The following is a 24,670-nucleotide window of genomic DNA, read 5'->3' as shown; positions in this document are numbered from 1 at the left end:
GCATACTTTGCCCAGAGTAGACGACACCATCTATCATTCTGAGCCGTCTGAGGGTCCAGATGTTTATGAGAAGATGGATGCTATGAACGATCAATTTCTTGAGCTTCGCAAAGAATTGAAAACTCTCAGAGGGAAGGATCTTTTCGGCAAGTCTGCTGCCGAACTCTGCTTGGTTCCAAATGTGAAGATCCCTGTGAAATTCAAGGTCCCTGATTTTGAAAATTACAAAGGAAATACTTGTCCTCTCAGCCACCTGGTCATGTATGCCAGGAAGATGTCGACTCAAACCGATAATGACCAACTACTCATCCACTACTTTCAGGACAGTCTGTTCGGTGCCGCTTTGCGTTGGTACATGGGTTTAGACAGCGCAAAAATCCGATCCTTCAATGATATCGGCGAAGCCTTCGTCAAGCAGTACAAGTACAACGTGGATATGGCTCCCGATAGAGATCAATTGAGAGCCATGTCCCAGAAGGATAAAGAAACATTTAAGGAGTACGCCCAGAGGTGGCGAGAGGTGGCAGCACAGATCGTGCCTCCGCTAGAAGAGAAAGAGATGACTAAGATCTTTTTGAAGACTTTAAGTTCTTTTTATTATGAGCGGATGATTGCTAGCGCTCCTTCTGACTTCACCGAGATGGTGAATATGGGGATGCGTCTAGAAGAAGGGGTCCGTGAAGGACGGTTAACCAGAGAAGAAGGCTCTTCTGCCAAACGTTATGGGGCGTTTGAAAAGAAGAAATATGGAGAGGCACATGCTGTGATCTCCCATGAGAAACCAAGAAGACCCTCTGTGAGGAGGAAGACTGTGCGTCCCACCAGTAACCAGCACCAAGTGGCTCATATAGCACCTGTTTTCAGAGACAATCAACAGTATCAGTAACATAGTAACAATCAGCAACCACATGCGCAATATCAACAACAACAGCACCGACCGCAGCAGAAGGCCTACCAGCCTTGAAACAGTAATCAAACCAGCACGAGTTACGAGAGGAAAAGGGTCACCTTCGATCCTATTCCTATGACGTACGCAGAGTTATATCCCTCTTTGATAGAAAGGAAGCTGATTACTCCGAGAGACCCACCGGCTATACCTGCTAACCTCTAGTGGTGGTATAAGCCTGAGTTACGCTGTGTTACCATTTTGGTGCTCCCGGCCACGACGTGGAGAATTGTTACCCTTTGAAGACCAAGGTTCAAGACCTTGTGAGGTGTGGTATTCTATATTTTGAGGACGTAGGTCCTAATGTGAAGAAGAACCCATTGCCCGAGTGTAGCACCTCAAATTTGCACCTATCATTGTACATACATTTTCATGTTAGGTCATAGCATATCATGGTCCATTGCATAGCATTGCATTGTCCCTTTGCCTCAAGTACAAGCCAATCAAGAAATTAGGTCAAACTGATCAGGAGATCAGTCAATCAAGCAAGCAAGCACATTCTCATTGAGCCAAGGCCCTAGGGTTTGTCCATCAAGTTCACATGACTTGGGGGTCCATTTGAAGTGTTCAAGTCAAGGGTTGAAGGCTCAGAGGTCATCAGTTCATACGCAGACAGTCAAAAACCCTAGACAGTCAACAATCAGTCAAAGCAGTGGATGGTGGCCATTCTTGTGGAATTTGGGCACCATGCTCATTAATCAAGGGTTCATATGTCTTGGGACATCATTTGAAGTCAAGTTCTCAAGGAATTAGGGTTTGGAATTCACCAGAAGAGGTTCAGTCATCCAAAACCCTAGAAAAGTCAACTGTTGGTCAACTGTTCATTTAATCAGTGACTTGATGAATGGAAATGGTTTGAGAGAGTTTATTCATGTCCAAATAGTCCTCATACATCATGTCAAACACCATCATGGAAGAATTTGAAGCCAGATCAGAAATTTCCAAAAATGGAAACTGGACCTGTAACTGAAACTTACCAAAAATGGAAAGTCTTGATCCTCAAACTTACATCATGATACAAGCTTCAAATGAATTTTTGCCCAACATGAAAGTTGAAGATCTTGTTCTCCCATTTCCAAAAAGTCCAAGAACTCTCAATTCCCATGTGTGGTTGGCAAGTTATGATCGAATCAATTTCAGAAATTCTTGAACTTCAAAAGGCCATATCTCCCAAACCATTTGGCCAATTTTGGTGGGGTTTTTTCCTACAAGTCACATTTGATCCCCTCTTTCCAAAAATATAAATTTCATGAGCCAAAACTTCACCAATCAAAATGGCATTTTTTGACTTATCTCATTTAAATGCAAGTTTGACCAAGGGTTGACTTTTTGATATAATCATTTTTCTACCATTTGGCCAATTGAAATAGCTCAGAAATGTCATTTAAAATGTGTTTGCAAGCTCAATTATGCAGTACATATGGCCATTCTTTAACTTGCTTGAAACTTGGCAAAGGTACATTTTCACCCATACTTTCATGGACCATCCTTTGTACCACAACCTAGCAGCATTCTTCATCATTCTTCTGTCAATTGGAACCTCATTTGCAGCCTAAAACCAACAGCAAAACAAAGGCCATTCCTTGCTTGCTTGAAATTGGGAAGAAAGTACTTTGCAACCATTCCACTCCATACTTCCATGCCATGCCTTGTACCACAAAAGAGCAGACCTTATGCATCATTTTGCTGTCATTTTTTAAAAATCAATTGCAGCCACAAGCCATCACATTGCAGACAGAAATCACCCATTCATCTTGCTTTTGCATTTAGCATTATCTGTCAAACTTCCAAAAAGAAACAAAAAACCTGGCCTTGCTGGAGACAGTATTCTTCATCATTTTTCTGTCATGCTACAAGCCCTTGGCAACTGCAACAAACCAGAATTCATTCATGCTCTCACATTCTAAAAAATCATCTTGGATGCATTTCTAAAACCCTGTTCCAAAACTCAAAGAACCATAGCAAGCTTTGTTGGTTTTTCTCTATTCAAACATCATCTTAAATCAGTAGCAGCCACACAAACCATTTGGCCTAGACAGCAAGAAGCATGGTTAACTCACTCATAAAAAATGACCTTGCTTTTGGCATTTTTCAAACTCTGTCCAGAACTCTCAATGAACTAAACCTTGCATTGCTATTTCACTATCCACTCATCAAAATGAACAAGCCACAAGCCATCACAACACAACAGAACTTCCCATTCTAAAAAAAAACTGCATTTGGTGCATTCTCCAAAACCAGTCAAGAACACCACAGAACCTGAGCCTGGCCTTGTTTGTTTCACCACCATTTCATCATTTGTGAACTAGTTGCAGCCATAACCAACAGACCAACCATTGAACTTCACTCACTCCAAAAACCTCACTTTGGCACCTTTGCAAGAAATCAGTCCAAACTTCCAAGAGAACCAAACCCTGCAGGACCAAAAAGCAACATCCAACAGCAGAGTTCACTCATCATTTTGCTGTCAAAGGAACCACACAAACCACTTGGCCTAGGCAGAAAACCAGGGTTCTCTCACATTCTCTCAAGCTTCATTTTTTGACGCATTTTCCAAAACAGTCAAAGAGCTCCAAAGAACTTGAGCAAGTCATTGATTATTCACCACCCAAGCATCATTGTGGACTCTTTGGAACCACATTTTCCCACCTGTAAACTCCTTTTCCCTTACTGTTTTCAAAAGAAGCATCAGCCATGGCAGATTTGAATGGAGGCTATTCCAAGCACCCTTGAGCAAAAGTTCTTCAACCAATCAACATTTGGAAAGCCTTGCTTCATCTGTTTCGAGTCAGCAACATCAAAAAGCATCTGTAGCACTACTGTTCTTCCAAATTGGTAAATTTTCGAGCTCCATTATTCTTCAAATTACTACATGCTTTGGATAGGTCCTTTTATGCTGAGCATCATGATGTTTTTATTTTTGAAAATGGCTGTGTGTTCATGAAGTTATGTTGAAAACAAGTTTGATGTTGATTTATGTTTGTGCTCGATTCATGATACATACAAGGTTTTAATGAAAATGGTTGATGGATTCTTGTTTGCCATGATTAGATGAACATTTGTGTGCATCCAATTTTAATTTCTGGAGAAAAATTGTGAAACTCGAATTGGGGATGAAGATGACATGAAACCCTAATATCCAAACCCTGCCCAGATTTTCTGTGTCTCTTTCACGTTGCATGCATGGCCTTAAACTCAACCACCAATCAAAACATTTCCAGCCATGGCCCAAAACGGCATCGTTTCAATTAGTGGATTCAAATATTACAACTTTGCCATTCTTGCTTCATTTATTCCATTTTAATTTCACATCTTATAACCAATCTTCCAAAAATCACAAATGCTTCAATTTTAATCCAAAAATCATGGGATTTTTTGTGTGGTGTTCATCATGATCCCTAGTTTTTTATCATTATTTTTCCAGATTTTTTGGTTGAGTAATTTTTAAATGGCCTTAGGGTTTGTGACATGTGACCAATTTTTGTACACTTTGCCAAAACATTTGTGAAATGATGAGAATGTATCCAATGGCTCCCATATTTTTTGTGCTTAAACTAGACACATTCATGGTGATTTTGGTGTAAAGTTTGTGAATTTATCATTTGTGGTTTGTGAGTTATGATTTTTTGAATTAGGGTGTGACAATTTGTGTCACACCATTGATGTCCAACTTCATGATTTTCATTACCATGCTTCTTGACCTCCAATTGATCTGATTTTTTGCATGAACCTACTCTTGTATGTCTAGCTTACATGTGAATTTTATTGGAATTATTTGTGGCATTTCCTAATTGTTTGAGATTTTCTCCCCTGCCTAGTCAAATATTGGCTTTGTATGACACATGTTCCCATTTCATTTGTGAAATTCTCATACTTTATTAGATGGACATGAAATTTTACATGAGATAACTAGACATCCTCATATTTGCCATGGTTTTGGTCCCATTCATTTATCATACACCATCTCTGATTTATGATTTTTCTAAGTTGATGCATATTTGGTTGACCTCTTTGAGCATGTTCAAAATTGCTTTGACTTTCTGATTTTCATTGACTGCCTTCCACTTGTCCAAATGAGATGAAATTTGACATGCATACCATGCTATGGGTTGTGATTGATCATGATTTATTTGGTGATTTTTGGAAATGTTTAGGATTGCTTTTGATTCAAGTCTTGCTGTTGACTTCTATGAGCTTCTAAATGCCATGTTTTGACCTAAACTGTTCATGAAATGATGATAGTGATTGATATGAATGTGGACCCAATTGGTTTTGTTTCTTGATTGTGTGAACATGATTTTGGATACTTAACCCTTGCTGTTTTGGCTTTCTTATTCTCTTTTGACCCTAGGCTTGCCCTAGTGGTCCTGTCACTCACCTTTGAGCTTATGTTTTCAGGTTGACCAACAAAGGACCTATGAGACCAATTCTTTTTGATTGAGCTTGCTTGAACATCATTGTCTAACTTGTTTGTTTTGTAGGTGGCTTGGCTCACATTCCCTAAGCCTTGTGCCTTGCACATCCATGTGCCTCTAATTGACTATTGGTGTCTGTTTCTGTTTGTTTTGTTTGAAGTTGCATACTGACATTTGCTTGACTGTTTCAGGTGCTTTTAGTTGCTTAGTTCCTTGTGAACTTTTTGCTTTGCTTTGCTTGTATAAGCAATTTGCATTGAGGTATGTCTCTTTGTCTTCATGTAGTCTGGAAGACCTGGCCTGTTACTTGGTCAGGCAACTGTCTGAAGTCCTCCTTAAGAGGCAATGTTTGTGGATGTTTAATTTTGTCCTTGCATAGAGTCAAAGACCTCCTAAGTGAAGAGGCAATTGGTGGAAGGTAGGGATATGCAATCTATCCCCCACTATTCAGTGTGTCATCTGCTTTGCTCACACCACTGTGTTGATGCATTGCAGATACAAACCCAAGATCTTGTACAACTGTACAGTTGAGTCGGTTTTAAATGTGTAGAAGGGTTCCCACTTTCTGAACCCACACATTCTTGTCAAATGCTCTCCCTGGCCAGGGATAGAAGCAATGAGGCACACCCCTCATCTCCTTTCATCTGCTTCACCTTAGCCCCTCAATGGCAAGGTTAAGAGCAACATTTACCCAGTTCCAGAGGTTTGTTTGTTGAGGTTGATATGACCCCTTGACTAAAACCTAACCCCTGTTTTGAGCCACTTGTTTGTGTATAGTGTGTGCTATCTGTGCTTGTAGGATTGTTTGACTTGCTTCCTGTGCAAGTTAGGATTGTTTGACTTGCTTCCTGTGCAAGTTAGGGTTAGTTTAGACTTGCTTCCTGTGCAAGTAGGTTTTGCTTGGCTTGCTTCCTGTGCAAGTTAAGTGTGTGTGTGGCTTGCTTCCTGTGCAAGTCATGTCTAGGATAGGCTGGCTCCCTGTGCCAGTTAGCTAGAAACCTTAACTTAGGGTTGATTTTGCATGACAACATCTAGGCTCGAGTCGTAGTCTCCCTAGAGTTGTGTCTCCTTCTGTTATCTGGTTAGGCTAGTCCTTTATCCCTCCGTAGGGGAACTACATCGCCCTGATCTTCATACCAGATGAAGTATGTAGGCAGAAGATTGAGCTGATCTCTCCGGGCGCCCTTTTTCTTTTTGTGTGAGTTGTCTGACAGTTGCTAGGCTCGAGTGCCTGACTCCTTAGCAATCCGTTGCCTGTTTGTTTGAGTGTGTGCTTGACAGTTATAGGCTCGAGTCCCCGACTCCCTATTAACTTGTTGTGTCGTTGTGTGCTTGGAAGCTGATGTAAGTCCATCGAGTGGAATTTGGGTTCCAGTGTGCGTGTGTTTGGTTCGGATGCTGATGTAAGTCCAGTGATTGGCATTTGGGCTCCATGTTTGCCTTCTTGTGTGCGTTTTGGTTCGGATGCTGACATAAGTCCAGTGATTGGCAGTCGGGCTCCACGTTTGCCTTTGTCTTGTTTTGTTTGTGTGCGTGTCAGCCGAGCTACGAATGCTCTGATTCTTCTCTCGTCCGAGAAGATACGTATGCATAGGATGCGATATCCTAGCGAGCATGTGTCGTCTCCCCAGTCCGAACTACTTCGACTCTGATGTCTATGCCTGATAGACTAAGTAGGCCCAGGATGCGACATCCTGCCGAGTCAGTTTCAGTCAGTTTTCTTTTATCTCTTTCAGCCAGTGTGTGTGTGTTTTGAGCAGTGTTTAGCAACCAATTTTCCTTCCTTTTGTGCGTGGATCCCGTAGAGTACTACGGATGCGTAGGGGTGCTAATACCTTCCCTTCGCATAACCGACTCCCGAACCCATTCTCTTTGGTCGCGAGACCATGTTCTTTCCAGGTTTACTCTGAGCGTTTCCTTTCCCTCTTCTGGGATAAATAACGCACGGTGGCGGCTCTGTTGTTCTTGTTTTCCCGCCGGTTTTTCGCGTGATGCGACACCGAGCATGGGAAATCTATCAACATGGTCCAGGGCTGCCCTGGCAAGTACAAGGTCAAATATGTCAGTCATATTCAACAGTCTCTGGTCCAGATGCATCGTTTGTTGTGTGACTATAGTCATTATGAGCATGACCATGATAGATGCCGAGTCTGCTCTGTTAACCGATTGGGTTGTTGCCAGGTGCGCAAGGATGTTCAGGAAATGCTGGACGAAGGAGTCATTGAGATCCTTCAAAACAGGAATGTTGATGAAAATGAGCCTGAGGTCAATGTGATCTCCCCAGTGTTCCGGATACCTGAGCCTGTTATCATCAAGTACAATGGTAGCAAGCAGAAGGCTTCTCCCGCTCTGATCATTAAGCCTGCTGGTCCTGTGCCTTACTCCTCTAAAAAGGCAGTTCCCTATCGCTACAACGGCGTAGCAGTATAGAATGGGAAAGAGGTGTCCTTTCCCTCTTCTTCTGTTGTGAATATTGCCGATGTTAGCGGTGTGACCCGTAGTGGCCGTGTATTTTCAGCACCGCCGAAGCCTCAAATTAATGCTGATTTTGTTGAACACCCGATTGGGAACATTGTGAATTCTCCGAATCCGGCACTTGCTGTTAAGCCCTCCTCCGTACTAAAAACTCCTACTTCTGTTGGCCCGAGTGGCAATGTGAAAGAAGACTGTGATGAGATGTTGAGACTCATCAAAAGGAGCGAGTACAATGTTGTAGACCAACTTCTACAAATGCCATCCAAAATATCTGTGTTATCCTTACTCTTAAATTCAGAACCACACCGAGAGGCTCTGCAGAAGGTGTTGGATGTGGCATATGTGGATCACGATGTCACTTTGGAGAAATCCGATAGCATTGTTGCAAACATTACTGCTTGTAACAACCTGAGCTTTTGTGACTCTGATCTCCCTGAGGAGGGAAGAGACCACAACTTGGCTTTACACATATCTATGAATTGAAAAGACGACGCCATATCCAATGTGCTGGTGGACACCGGGTCATCATTGAACGTATTGTCAAAGTCCACTCTCTCAAAGATATCATATCAAGGGTCTCCCATGAGGCAAAGTGGAGTAGTTGTGAAGGCTTTCGATGGGTCTCGCAAAACTGTGATTGGGGAAGTTGATCTCCCAATCAAGATCGGACCAAGTGATTTTTAGATTACCTTCCAGGTTATGGACATTCACCCATCATATAGTTGTATCTTAGGCAGACCATGGATTCACGAGGCAGGCGCCGTGACGTCCACCCTACACCAGAAATTGAAATTCGTGAAAAACAAGAAGCTGGTGGTGGTAGGGGGAGAAAGGGCTCTCCTGGTTAGCCATTTATCTTCCTTCTCTTATATAGATGCTGAGGTTGAAATTGGAACTCCTTTCCAAGCTTTATCTATAGCTGAGCCTATTGAGAATAGCTCCTTCATTTGCTTCCTACAAAGATGCAAAGTTGGCCATTGAGCGTGGTGTAACCATTGGTTTAGGAAAAATGATTGAGTTAGAAGACAACGAGTCCCGGGCTGGCATAGGTTTTTCTTCTGGTACTTTCAACAAGCAAGGGTTATTCAAGAGTGGAGGTTTCATCCACACTGGTCTAGATGAGGAGGTTGCTGCTGTCTTAGAAGAAGATACAAAGGATTCTGGAAATTTCATCATCCCTGGAGGGGTCTGCAACAATTGGGTCGCTGTGGATATTCCAACAGTTATCCATAAGTCAACGTAATGATCACTTTGTTTAAAAACCTTTTCCCATGCCAAAAGGAGGAGTGATGACATTGATGGTGCATAAATACAATGATATTTTCATTCAATAAATTCATGTTAAATGTTTGTTTTTCCATTTATTTTCCCTTTTCGCTTTTGCATGAAATTGGTGATCACATAAAACCCTAAAAAATAAAATAAAATCAACCTTCTCATCTGCATAATGATTTGCCTTGTTTGAATTCTAAATCTTTTCATATCCAAAATCATTATGCAGGTTGATTTCTAAACCCATTGAACATAATGACCCAACACCATCTCCCAATTTTGAATTCCCTGTATTTGAGGCAGAGGAAGATGATGTTGAAGAGATTCCTGATGAGATCACCCGGCTACTTGAGCATGAAGAGAAGATCATTCAGCCGCATCTTGAGAATCTGGAAACAGTCAACTTGGGGTCTGAAGATTGTGTGCGAGAGGTAAAGATTGGGGCACTTCTGGAAGAATATGGTAAGAAGGGGTTGATTAAGTTGCTATGAGAATATGTTGACGTCTTTGCCTGGTCATATGAAGACATGCTTGGTCTAGATACTGATATTGTGCAACATTTCCTACCTCTAAAGCCTGAGTGCATGCCTGTAAAGCAGAAGCTCAGAAGAACTCATCCTGATATGGCAGTGAAGATCAAAGAGGAAGTTCAGAAGCAAATTGATGCGGGGTTCCTGGTGACTTCTATATATCCTCAATGGGTGGCCAATATTGTGCCCGTGCCAAAGAAAGATGGAAAAGTACGGATGTGTGTAGACTACCGTGACTTGAATAAAGCTAGTCCAAAAAATGATTTTCCTCTACCATACATTGATATGTTGGTAGATAATACAACTAAATTCAAGGTCTTCTCGTTTATGGATGGATTTTCCGGATATAATCAGATTAAAATGGCACCCGAGGATATGGAGAAGACAACATTCATCACACCTTGGGGAACATTCTGTTATCAAGTGATGCCCTTCGATTTGAAGAACGCCGGAGCCACGTATCAACGAGCTATGACTACCTTGTTCCATGACATGATGCATAAGGATATTGAGGCGTACGTTGATGATATGATCGCTAAGTCAAGATCGGAGGCTGTACTCCCTGTAGAGGTGGAGATCCCGTCAATGAGGGTCTTGATGGAGGCCAAGTTGACTGATGCTGAATGGGTTCAGAGTCATTATGACCAGCTAAACTTGATTGAAGAGAAGAGATTGACTGCCATGTGCCATGGTCAGTTATATCAGCAGAGAATGAAGAAAGCTTTTGATAAGAAGGTCAAGCCTCGTGTGTTCCGAGAAGGTGACCTTGTGCTCAAGAAAGTTTTGTCTTTCGCGCCCGATTCCAGGGGCAAGTAGACTCCAAACTATGAGGGTCCGTATGTTGTTAAGAGAGCCTTTTCAGGCGGTGCTTTGATACTTACAAATATGGATGGGGAGGATTTCACTCGTTCTGTGAATTCAGATGCAGTCAAGAAATACTTCGCCTAAAAAAATAAAAACTGAATAGCTCGCTAAGTTGAAAACCCGAAAGGGCGGCTTAGGCAAAAATGAGCGTCTCGGTGGATTGGAAACCCGAAAGGGCGATCCAGGCAAAAGTTAGAGACACAAAAAATATATAATAATGATATATGTATCCCGCTAGATTGAGTACCTCATCCTGGGGCAATCTAGGCAAAAATTAGGGATTTGGCAAGTAACTGCATCCTGACAAGACTTTGTTCTACAACTGTCGTCCGTCAGAGATTCTTGCTCATTATCAACCAAAGCTTCAAATACATCGGATTCAGAATTGGTGGCGAAATGGTCATTATGTTCAATGTAGCCCTTTTCCAATATATATCACCAATTTCAAATTTGTAAAGATCTATGGAGTCTTGCCATTTGCAGACTACCATTCTATCAAATAAATTTGAGCCTTTTATCCAACTATTGGCACTCTTATCTGTTTCTATTCAACAAATGTTTTGCATGTTTTGATTAAGAAAATATCATTGTTTTAAACAATCAAATTTTTTATAATTTGTTTTTAAACAAAGTGAACATTCACAATGACAAAAGGATACTTAGGAGATCCTCAGTGCTCTCCCAAGGGTGGTACGATCCCCCAACAGGGTAAGATTTTTGTCCATATTCCTGGCATGACTGTATCTCCTCCCTCCGGAACCTTTTGTGGTTCATCCTACCAAGTGGATTGCTTGTTGAGAGTCACCTCTCTCCCCTCAGCAGAATAGCAATCTTTCTTCCTCAGCAGCTTGGATCTCTTTGGGCAAGAGCTGTATTTGGTGGTTGATCCCGATAAATCCTTTATCTCCTCGGATAAATTCCCCAGTAGAGTTGTTGGTGTAATGGACCTTGTCTGTGATAACTCTCGTCCCTAGCTGGAATGATTGATGATTCATCCCCTGCCGAGTTCTTTGCTTCCTGGTATCTCTGATCCCCAGCAGATTGGATACTCTTCGGTGAACTTGGCTTTCTCTCTTGAGATGTAGTACCGGGTGATTGATTCCTGGACCTGGTGGTGGTAGATATGTCATGTTTGTCAGCATACGTCATACATATACCACACATATACATGCATAATTATAACATTCAGATATTCATGTTGCATTCTTTGCCATATATCGTGGTTTGTTATCTCCTGCTATTTGGTGATATATTCCCCCAAGCAGATGTGTGTGTCTGATCTCTCCATATAGAGTCAGCTCCATAGGCAGAAAGCTTCTATCCTTTCTTCCATATTCCCCGTCGGGTTATATCCTCTTGGATGTCGATTGTTTTTGTTCCTTCCCGACACATATATTGGGATGGTTTTCCCCATTGAGTTATATCCTCACCGGGACAAGTCTTGATTTAGTGTGCCTATCTAGTTTGATCCTAGATCGGTCTCTTGAGACTCTTTTCCTGTTTCCCCGTGGTAAATTAATAATTGCTCAATAATTAGCAATTATTATCCCCGACGGAGTCTGTGGTTTTCTACCCTTATACCGGTAGTTATAAACCCTATTTTCATCCCCTACCAGAGTTAACCTTTTATTCATCATAATTGGTGACGGTTACTTTTCTGTGGTTTTCTACCTAGTATCCGGTAGATGTAATCCCCTCGTTGGCGGTTATCTTTATCCAATATTCGGTGTTGATATCCCCTCATTTGCCTGGATAATTGCTCTGATTACGCAATTTATCCCCAACAAGTCATTTCGTTTACCCTGTTGTCGGTGACGATTGTTTCTCTCCTGAATTGGTCATCATTATATACCTAGTTTCGGTATCCCGATGCCTTTCCTTTTCGGTTGATTTATCCTTTATTAACCCAGTAACCGGTTATGGATAATCGCCCATGCGAGTATATTATCTACGTTCTGACGGTAATAGATGATGTATCTCATGCACTCTTTGGTCTGAAGCCTTTTGTTCTTCCCCAGTTGAGTAAGATTCGTATCCCCTTTTTGGAATCGAATGCCCATCCTGTAATCGAGTTTGCTTTTAGCCCTCTTTTGGATGATGAGTGTTTTGGGAATATTTCCCAATTCACGCCTTGGTTGGTCACCTATTATATGCCCAGTAACCGGTATCCCTGGTGTTCCTTCCTCTCTGCTCCCTATTATGACTTTTTTCCCCTGTGGAGTCAGAATCCCTGTGTTGAAGTATACCTTTTAGGTTTTCCTCAGACGTTTTGAAGTTTTGATATCTCTCACCCTTATACCGGTCTTAGATATTCATCTCTTCCTGAGCATGTTGTATCTCTCACCCTTATACCGGTGTTTTGACCACAGGTCTCTTTGAACTTATTACCCAGTAACCGGTGATACCTCATCTCGCTGCTTCCCCGGAAGAGTCTTTTTAGACATCCCCAGCGAAGTCCCTTAGTGGATTGTTTTAATCTGGATTTTATCCGAAGTATCTGTTGTGGATAGTTTTTGCTGTATTGGCATATTCCCCAATACATGCATCTTCGAGTCAACTCGATTCTTTCCATTGGATCTTTTCCCTTTGGAATTCTGTTCCCCACGCTTTGAGTCGTGACCTGCTCGCACATTTTGATCCCTTTTCTATCCCCAGGAGAGTCCCCAGGGTTTTGGTCCCATGGAGTGAATTGCTCATATGGATTATCAGTGACTTCTGATTTCTTTGCTTTTGTGGACACATATCTCCACAGAGTGGTACCATTTTTCATACCTACATTTGCATCATGAGGTCTCTTAGGGACCAAAATTCGTCTCTTTGTTATTATTTAAGCCCATTCTACCCCGTCGAGACGAAGATTTTAACCTTCACTTCTCCAGCTAGAATGACCTTAAATAGGGGCATCTGTAAGACCCCAATTTTGACCCTAAGATCCCTCATGGCATCATAACATTGCATTTGTATTGCCTCAAGGATCTTTAGCATCTTGGTTCCCTTTGCCTTTGGGTGGGACTCCTTGTGATTGGTTTGAGATCACCAAGCATGCTTGAATTATACATCATTGTTTCTCTTACTTTTGTTTACTAACCAAAAGCACAAAAATGTGTCACTAACATCTTTTGTTTGAAGCTTGAGTATCATCCAAGACACTTTGTGGGCTCTATTTAGATGACCAGTCAACACCAGAGAATGGCTTAAGATACTTCCAGCAGGTTCAAATGGGGTCTATTCGTCAGTCAAAACGTTAATCGTGAAGGAGCAAGAGTTTGTTCATGAGCTGTCATGCTCGCTAGGCGAGCAGAATGGGTCACCTAGCGAGTCCCAAGAAAAGCCACCAGAATCACCTACGCTCAGAGGAATTTATTGAACTGTCATGCTCGCTAGGCGAAGCCCACGTGTTTAAAAAAAAAAAGAACGAAAAAAAAGAACGAAAAAAAAAATAAAAAAAAAGAAAATAAATAAAAAAAATATAACAGAATTTTTTTGGACTTAGGCCTCTCTCATTTGAGCCCACAGGTCCACAAAAATCAGGTTATAAATTGAGAGTTTCAGTGAAACAAAAGAAATTCTATTCCTATTACCCTGGTAGGGAAAAAGATAGTGAGAGAAGAGCTAACAGAGTTCAGAGTAACCTCCAGAGACTGAAGGGAACTCATCGACAAAGAACCAATTCCCTCTCATATAAACCCTCAGATTGCTTTGCAAACCCAACCGGGAAATTCAATTTCATTCGATCTCTCCAGTCAGGTTTGCCTTATTCCCATTACTTTATGCTTTTAATTTGAATGCTCTGAATGTATGATGCATTATGGGTGAATTTGATACCCTTTTGATGCATGTGTTTGACAAGAGGTTTAGGCCTCCTACCCTTGGTTGCTTTTTGTGAGCTTTTTTTGAATTTTAATGGCATGATTCATGTGGTTACATTTTGATTTGGGGGCAACTCTTGATTACCCTATCTTGTTTCTCTAACCTGTTTGTTGAGTTTTGTTTTGTGAGGGCTCATATGACTCTTGCAGAGATGGCTTGCCTGGTGTTCCACTTTATTTGTGGGATACCACCTGGAGGTTTATTTCGATTACCTGTACTGACTCACTTTCTTTGATGGTGCTAGCTTTAGAAATCTCTGGGTTTCTTATCTCTTATTTATCTAATTGCTGGTACTTCGGATCTTTATCCGTACGGTAGATCTCTCGATCCCTTTACTTTTCCCGCATGTTACCGATTTCTTAGGTTTCGTATAGCCTCTCGTGGCATGTCATTTAAGATAGCGCGGTTCCCTCATCTAGGACTGCCTTTTTGCATGAGCATCCCTAAACACCCCAAACTCATTGATTTTTCTTCTCCTAAGAACACGCTATCTCCTTCTACTACAGGCGAGTAAGTCTCCAAAGGTCGAGCATCCGATAGATTGCATAGTAACGTCGTTCACCCCAAAACACAACCCTTACCCCATAGGTGGTCGAACTATGTTTTGCTCTGATTTTCATCCCAGATGAGATACGTAGGCATAAGACGCGATGTCTTAGCGAGCACATTCCCCTTAACCCCTAGGTAGCCAAGCTACGAAGATTCTGATTCTCAGATTCAGATGAGATACGTATGCAGTGGATGCGACGTCCATGCGAGTCATTTTCTTTTGACCCTTCTTTTAGTAAGTAGTACATTAGATAAATATACACGCTTTTCTCATCCCTTCAATCATGTTTGCACAAATAAATTTTCACAAAAAAACAACAACCTTTGCAACAAATGTGAAAAGGGCTCCCTAGGAGTAACTAGGATGCTTTGGGTGCCTAACACCTTCCTATTGCATAACCAACCCCCTTACCCAGATCTCTGACATTTTTACTAGTTTTTGATTCGATAAAACTTTTAGGTTTTTGTTCGCTTTCTAACCATTCCTTTGGATAAATAGAAGTGCGGTGGCGACTCGACTTGTATGATTTACCTTGGATTTAGTCAATATCTCTAATGGTAACGAATACCCCGCTACAGGAACAACCACAAACACCACCCTCTGAATAAAAACCAAGTCCACCACCTGAACAAACAACACTTGAACAAACAAACCCACCACCCTCTGATACCCCCATCATACCAGCCTTTGAGGACCTTATCATCCCTATTCTCAAATTCCCGCTGACACCACCCAAACACCTCCAACATCTCCGTCCCTCAACCAAGAACCAGAACCTGCCTTCCTAAGCTTAGAAGAAGCAATTACGTTATTTGCAGAGTCTTCAGTGGAGAAGATCAAGTCTCTGTCTGTAAACTCTGGCATCAGTGATGATCCCTCTGCAGTGAGGATTCATTGGAACAGAGTGATAAGATGGATGACCTCTGAAGTCTTCATCTTGAAAGGCCTCTCTGAACAAGTTTGCAACAACTTTGTTAGAGATGCTGGAGTAAGGCTACAGGCTCGCTTGGTCAGAGAGGATGAGGAAAATGCCAGAAAGGAAGCAGAAGAGAAAGCTCGCCTGGAAGAGGAGCAACGACTTAGAGAAGCTAAAGAAAAGGCTGCTGCTGAAGCTGCGACTGCTGCGGCTGCTGCTGAAGCTGAGGCAAAAGCAATAGTCGACGTTTAAGAAGTAACACTCATAACTGCAAAAGAGGCTGCAAAGGCCAGCGCTGATGCTCTGACTCAAGGGGAGCAATCAAATTCTGGATTTTCCCCTCAGGTATTGAAAACTCTGGAAGAACTACAGAAGGAGCAACAAGTTGTGCGAGCAAGATTGGATCACCAATACTCCATCAACAACAACATTCAGAACCAGCTGACTCAACTGCTCCAAAGGATGCCTCCACCTCCAAACCCTTAGGCACTTAGGACTCTTTTGTTTCTTTCTTCTTATGTTTTCATTATGTTTTCTGCTACGTTCTCTCTTTCTGAATTGCTGCCTATCTGTACCTATTTTTCTCATATATATATATATATATATATATATATATATATATATATATATATATATATATATATATATATATATATATATATATATATATATATATATATATAAATTCGGTTTCTCGCGTTATATTCTATGTCTTTTTGAGTTTGATAATAAGGGGGATAACTAATACATCTCTGATGAAAATAGATATCTAAACCTCTTGATACACTGTGAACCTTAATATCCTAATGCTTTATGAGAACTAAAAGTTATGTAGGATAACAGCTAAGGTACAAACCAACTGCCACTCAAGGAAGGTCTGATAAGAACTTCTGAGAAATCTGATGATCCAACTCAAGGGTAGTTCCTTGTTTTTATCTGACTCTGAGATATTATATTGATTTCTTCACTATTTCATCATCACTCTGATTTTTTTTGTCATCATCAAAACGGGGGAGATTGTAAGAACAAATTTAGGTTCTGCAATGTATCTCTAAGATTTTGATGATAACAAAGGATGAAACAAAACGTGGTACCCTAACGAAAATTTTCTAAGTATGCAGGACTCTAATCAAAATAGTAAGATAGACACTCATCAGATACAGAAAGAAGTTCTGAGATACCACTTAGTTGATACGCAAGTAGAAGCTCTGACTCTGATCAACACAAGCGTAAACTAAACAAGAGACATCAAATACTCTGAACCGAAAGAATGACTCTAGAATCTGAAGCCTTGCGCTCTGATGAAATCAAGTGAAAATCAACTCTGAAGACAGTCAATGACAAGCACCTTCTGAAGATACACTTAATTAATAAAGATTCTGATTTTGAACCTTCTGATTCAGAATGCTTAGCTGTGAAGGAATTTACTTATGTAAAGAATCTATTTCAGGAAGAAGTTCATGGCGCCCCAAAATTATTTTGGAAAGAACACAAACATTAATGATATTAATCATCCATCATTGCCCAAGATTCTGACATTAACATCCTTCAACGGTCTTCTCATCACTCCTATATAAAGGATGGAACGCCTATCAAAGAAAGACTCTGAAACACACGAGAATACCACACTCATATTATATTCATTATTCTCTCTTTCACATGAGCTGCTGCTCTAACGTGTGAACAATTCCTTGCTTGTAACTTGTGTAATTTATTCTTACCTAGAAGCACTAAGCATTACTGTAAATCCATTTATTTGCTGTAAAAACTCCTCAAGTGACTTGTGAAGTCAACAAACTTGAGAGGGCTAAGAGATCCTTCCTCTCTTAGACGATTGTTTGTGTAATCTTTCAAGATTAGTGGATTAAGTCCTTTTTGAAGGAGAAATCACCTTGGCCGGGTGGAATGGAGTAGATTTGAATTTCAAGTGAACCAGTATACAATTCTGTGTTGAATTTATTTGTTTCTACATGTGTCTCTTTTCCAAATTTTTTTATTCTCTCAAAAACAATTCAAACCCCCCTTTCTTGTTTTTCTCTACCTTCACTAACTTAACATGTCCATAACTTGTTCCTTAAGCTACCAAATAGGAATTTTTTTGAAGCAAAAGTGGAGAGGAGATAATGATTTGCAAATCTTATGTTGAGGTTAGATCCCAATGAAACTTTCTACCTTATGAAAATTGGACATGAAGTTGTTGTACCCCAAAATTTGCCCTTCACTTTTTTCATCTTCCCATCCAACTACTTGACTTGGGGATCATTTGCACACACTTAAAGCTCCTTCACATGCATCATGCATACACTAATGGATCACCATGGACTCAAGAATCTTGGCCTGTGAAGCTAGGATTTAGGTAAAGATTAAACTTCCAAAAGCATGGTTTGACTACCCATCAACGTAGTAATCAGTGGGAGGCAGAGGAGGCCTTAGATCCGAAGAAATCCACCACCCCGTCAACATCATCATCAAGTGTCATCAGTAATTCCGGTATTTTCTAATCAACAAGCAAATCCAATTAAAAAAACAACAACAACATCAACGTCAACAACAACAACTGCAACAAAGAACAAACACCTACAATAACAACAATACCAACAACAATCATCATCAGCAGAACTTTAAGAGGAAGAAGGTCTCTTTTGACCCGATTCCTATGTCATATGCAGAGTTGTATCCCTCGCTAGTTCTCAAGAACTTAATTCAACCAAGGAACCCACCGCAGATCCCAGAACCACTTCCTTGGTGGTATAAACCTGAGCTCCGTTATGCTTTTCATCAAGGAGCACCCAGACACAATATTGAAAACTGCTATCCATTGAAGTATGAGTTTCAAAAGCTTATGAAGAGTGGTATTGTGTCCTTTGAGGACCGCGCGCCAAATGTGAAAGCAAACCCTTTGCCCGCTCATGGGAACTCTTTAGTGAATATGGTGGACGATTGTCCTGGAGAATTCAAGGTTTTTGACGTCCGATTTATCTGAAGATCTTTGGTACAGATGCACAAGGATATCTATTTGGTGAGTGACTATGAACATGACCATGATGGTTGTGTTGTTTGTAGTGTGAACCCAAGAGGGTGTGATATACTGAAAAGGGACATCCAACGTCTCATGGATGAAGGCATGATCCAGATTTTTCAATATCGTCATGTAGATGATGACGTCAATGTCATAGTGCCCGTTTTCAAGCAACAAGAGCAGTTGGTAATTCAATATGATAGCATCAACAATAATAATGTCAGTCAAAGATCAGTATCGCCGTTGGTAATACGGTTAGCGGGCCCAGTCACGTATTCATCTGATAAGACTGTACCGTACCAGTACAATGCTACAATGACAAAAAATGGTCAAGAGGTCCCGTTACCTACGACTAGTTCAGTAGTGAGCATTGCCGATGTAACGAAGGTGACCCGCAGTGGTCGAGTGTTTGGGCCGGTGTTCCCAGAAAACAAAGAGGAAACGATTGTTGGTAAGAAGGAGGATGTGCCTAATGTAGATCCAGTTGGCTGTTCAAAAGATAAGTCTAGTGAATCCAGCAACTTGAAAGCCAATGATGACGATGAGGTACTCCGATTAATAAAGAGGAGCGAATTTAATGTGGTAGAGCAGTTACTCCAGACCCCCTCAAAAATCTCAGTGTTGTCTCTGCTGATGAATTCCGAAGCCCACAGAGAAGCACTACAGAGAGTTATTGAACAAGCATACGTAGAGCATGATGTTATTGTGGATCAGTTTGATCACATCGTGGCTAACATCACTTCATGCAATAATTTGAGCTTCTGCAATGAAGAACTCCCCGAGGAGGGAAGAAATCATAACCTGGCTTTGCATATTTCAATGAACTGCAAGGAAAATGCTTTGTCAAATGTGCTTGTTGACACCGGTTCGTCACTCAATTTTCTTTCTAAGTCAACTTTGTCAAAGTTATCTTACCAAGGAGCGCCCATGAGGTATAGCGGTGTAATCGTCAAAGCATTTGATGGTTCGCGCAACACAGTAATTGGTGAAGTGGACCTTCCGGTTAAGATAGGTCTGAGTGATTTTTAGATTACTTTTCAAGTAATGGATATCCACCCGGCCTACCGCTGTTTATTGGGAAGGCCATGGATTCATGAGGCAGGGGCTGTTACCTCCACTCTGCATCAGAAATTGAAATTTGTCAAGAATGGCAAGCTTATGATTGTTGGAGGAGAGAAGGCGCTGTTGGTTAGCCATCTGTCATCTTTCTCGCATGTTGAAGCTGAGGATGAGGTTGGAACTCCATTCTAAGCCTTGTCTATTGTTGCTGAGAAGAGAGTTGGGGGACCTATGTCCTCATTAAAAGATGCCAAGAAGATTGTAGAAGAAGGTACCGTTGACCAGTGGGGGCGCATGGTAGAGGTCTCCGACAACAAAGGCAGAACCGGTTTGGGGTTCCAGAAAGGCCCATTAATTGTAAGATTTGAAGATATGCAACTTAGCTTCCGTAGCGGAGGGTTCATTCATGACAATGAACAACACTTAGCTGTTGTGCTAGAGGATAGCAAAGAGGAAGACTGCACCAACTTTGTAATGCATGGAAAGACATGCAACAATTGGACTGCCGTTGATATTCCTGTTATTTTGCATCGATCTAAGTAATTGCTTTTATATTTTAAAATCCTTCTCCTATGCCTAAGGGAGAAGTAAACATTGTTGGGCATTTTGAAATTGATCATCAATAAAAATTAATTCTATTCATCCACATCTTTGATGTTTATTTTTACTCTTTGATGCTTTTATTTTTACTTTTTGTAATCACAAAAAACATGAATAAACAATAGAATTGTCCATCTGCATAGTATTTGGTCACAAATTCACTTTCTAAAATCAAAATATCAAATCATTATACAGGTTGGTTCCTAACCCCATTGAATACAATGATCCTTCTCCTTCTCCAAATTTTGAATTCCCTGTGTTTGAGGCCGAGGAGGAAAGTGATGTAGAAGTGAGTGATGAATTGTCTCGTCTTCTTGAGCAAGATGAGAACATTATTCAACCGTTTGAAGAGCAGATTGAGCTAGTCAACTTGGGTTCCGAAGATGATGTGAAGGAAGTCAAGATTGGATCTCAACTGTGTCCAGATGCTAAGAAGGGGTTGATTGATCTTCTTTGAGAATATTCAGATGTGTTTTCTTGGTCCTATCAAGACATGCCTGGGTTGGATTATGAGATTGTGGAGCATAGATTTCCGTTGAAGCCAGAATGCCCGCCAGTCAAGCAGAAATTGAGAAGAACGCATCCTAATATGGCTGTGAAGATGAAAGAGGAAGTGCAAAAGCAGATTGATGCCGGTTTCCTTGTAACTGCTGAGTATCCATAATGGGTGGCCAATATTGTGCCTGTGCCGAAGAAAGATGGATATTGTGCCTGTGCCGAAGAAAGATGGAAAAGTTCGCATGTGTGTTGACTATAGAGATTTGAATAAAGCCAGTCCGAAAGATGATTTCCCTTTGCCACACATTGATATGTTGGTAGACAATACTGCTAAATTTAAAGTCTTTTCGTTTATGGATGGATTTTCCGGATATAATCAGATCAAAATGGCACCCTGGGGAACATTCTGTTATAGAGTGATGCCTTTCGGTTTAAAGAATGCTGGTGCAACTTACCAAAGAGAAATGAGTACTCTTTTTCATGATATGATGCATAAAGAGATTGAATTATATGTCGATTACATGATTGCTAAATCAATTGATGAAGAGGAACATGTTGAGCATTTGTTGAAGCTATTCCAGCGTTTGAGAAAATATAAACTCCGCTTGAATCCCAATAAGTGTACTTTTGGTGTTCGTTCTGGTAAGTTGTTGGGCTTCATTGTCAGCAAGAAGGGTATTGAAGTTGATCATGCCAAGGTCAAAGCAATACAAGAAATGCCTGCGCCCAAAACTGAGAAGCAAGCCAGAGGTTTTCTCGGCCGCTTGAATTATATTTCCAGATTCATTTTCCGTATGACTGCCACATGTGCGCCTATATTCAAGCTTCTTTGGAAAGATCAGTCTTGTGATTGGACCGAAGACTGCCAGAAAGCTTTTGACAATATCAAAGAATATTTGCTTGAACCTCCTATTTTGTCTCCACCTGTTGAAGGAAGACCGTTGATCATGTATTCGACTGTGCTAGAAGATAGTGTGGGTTGTGTTCTTGGTCAGCAAGATGAGACTGGAAAGAAAGAATTTGCAATTTACTACCTCAGTAAAAAATTCACCGATTGTGAGACTCGGTATTCTATGCTTGAGAAAACTTGTTGCATATTGACTTGGGCTGCTAAGCGTCTGCACCAGTATATGTTGAATCATACCACTTGGTTGATATCTAAAATGGATCCAATCAAGTATATTTTCGAGAGGCCTGCTTTAACTGGGAGAATTTCCCATTGGCAGATGTTGTTATCAGAGTATGATATCGAATACCGATCTCAGAAAGCGATCAAAGATAGTATCTTGGCTGACCATTTGGCTCACCAACCAATTGAAGATTACGAATCAGTACATTATGATTTTCCCGATGAAGAGATTTTGTAATTGAAAATGAAAGATTGTGATGAACCATTGCTTGAAGAAGGGCCAGAACCTGGTTCCCGTTGGGGCATGGTATTTGATGGAGCTGTTAATCAATATGGAAATGGCATTGGAGCAGTGATTATTACTCCTCAGGGCACGCATATACCATTTACATCTAGATTGACTTTCAAATGTACAAACAACATGGGAGAATATGAAGCTTGCATTATGGGGCTTATAGTGGCCATGAATCTCAGAATTAAGTATTTGGATGTCTTAGGTGATTTGGCTTTGGTTGTGAATCAGATCAAAAGAGAATGGGAGACAAATCAACCCGGTTTAGTACCATATAGAGATTATGTGAGGAGGAGTTCAACTTTCTTTACAAAGGTTGAATTTCATCATATCCCTTGAGATGAGAACCGGATGGCAGATGCTCTTGCAACATTGGCGTCGATGATTGTAGTGAAGTATTGGAATGAAGTTCCCAATTTATATGTGATGCGTCTTGATAGGCCAACTCATGTGTTTGCTATTGAAGAGATCAAAGACGAAAAGCCGTGGTATTATGACATCAAGTGTTTCCTCCAAAGTCAGATTTACCCGCCTGGAGCATCTTTGAAAGATAAGAAGAATTTGAGAAGATTAGCCGATAATTTCTACTTGAATGGTGATATACTGTACAAGAGAAACTTCGGCATAGTTTTGCTCATATGCGTGGATAGATACAAAGATAACTTGTTGATGACCGAAGTGCACGAAGGTTCCTTTGGTACTCATTCCAATGGACATGCAATGGAGAAGAAGATGTTGCGAGAAGGTTACTATTGGTTGACAATGGAATCTGACTGTTGCAAATTTGTGAAGAAGTGCCACAAGTGTCAAATTTATGCCGATAAGATTCATGTTCCTCCGACGCTATTGAATGTTATCTTTTCCCCATGGCCTTTCTTCATGTGGGGAATTGATATGACTGGGATGATTGAGCCCAAAGCTTCAAATGGACATCGTTTCATTTTGGTGGCAATTGACTACTTCATAAAATGGGTTGAAGCGGCATCGTATGCAAATGTAACCAAGCAAGTTGTTGTAAGGTTTATCAAGAATCAAATCATATGCCGTTATGGTGTGCCAAGTAAGATCATTACTAATAATGGATCAAACTTGAATGACAATATGGTGGAAGCCCTTTGCAAACACTTCAAGATTGCACATCATAATTCTTCTCCCTACAGACCCAAGATGAATGAGGTTGTTGAAGCTGCGAATAAGAACATCAAGAAGATTATCCAGAAGATGGTTGTCACGTATAAGGATTGGAATGAGATGCTCCTATTTGCTTTGCATGGGTATCTTAGATCCGTCCACACTTCAACAGGGGAAACCCCTTTCTCTCTTGTCTATGGTATGGAAGCACTGCTCCTCGTAGAGGTTGAGATTCCTTCATTTCGTATGCTCATGGAAGCCAAGTTGGTTGAAGCTGAATGGCGTTAGACCAGGTTAGACCAGTTGAATTTAATTGAAGAGAAGAGATTGATTGCCATGTGTCATGGTCAATTATATCAGCAGAGAATGAAGAAAGCTTTTGATAAGTAGGTCAAACCTCGAGTGTTCAGAGAAGGTGACCTTGTGCTCAAGAAGATTTTGACGTTCAAGTCAGATTCCAGAGGAAAATGGACTCCTAATTATGAAGTCCCATATGTTGTTAAGAGAGCCTTTTCAGGCGGCGCATTGATTCTTGCAACAATGGATGGTGAAGAGTTCACCCGTCCTGTGAACGCAGATGCAGTCAAGAAATACTTCGCATAAAAAGAAAAGAACAGCTCGCTAAGTTGAAAACCCGAAAGGGCGACTTAGGCAAAAATGAGTGTCTCGGTGGATTGAAAACCCGAAAGGGCGAACTTGGAAAAAATTAGAGACATAAAACAGAAATAATTTCCCGATAAGTTGAGTACCCCACCTTGGGGCAACTTATGCAAAAATTAGGGATTATGGCAAGTAACTGCATTCTGCTGATCTTCATTGTTTTGAAGGCTTGTTTGAGCACAAGGGGTTGACATCGATTCATCACCCCAGCAGCGGTCAAGAGCACAATGGATATCAAGAGTTGGTAGAGGGATTAAGGATCATTTGTATTCAATGTAACCCTTTTCCATGTAAATTACCATTTTGCAACTTTGTAAAATCTATGGAGTCTTATCATTTACAGACTACCATTCTATTAAATAAAGTTGAGCTTTTATCCAAATTGTTTATACTCTTATTTACTTCAGCCAATAGTTTTAAATTTTATTGTGATCATTTTAAAAT

Source organism: Lathyrus oleraceus, chromosome 4, assembly GCF_024323335.1.
Source record: "Lathyrus oleraceus cultivar Zhongwan6 chromosome 4, CAAS_Psat_ZW6_1.0, whole genome shotgun sequence".
Taxonomy (NCBI): Eukaryota; Viridiplantae; Streptophyta; class Magnoliopsida; order Fabales; family Fabaceae; genus Lathyrus; species Lathyrus oleraceus.
Note: the sequence above shows the minus strand (reverse complement) of the source record.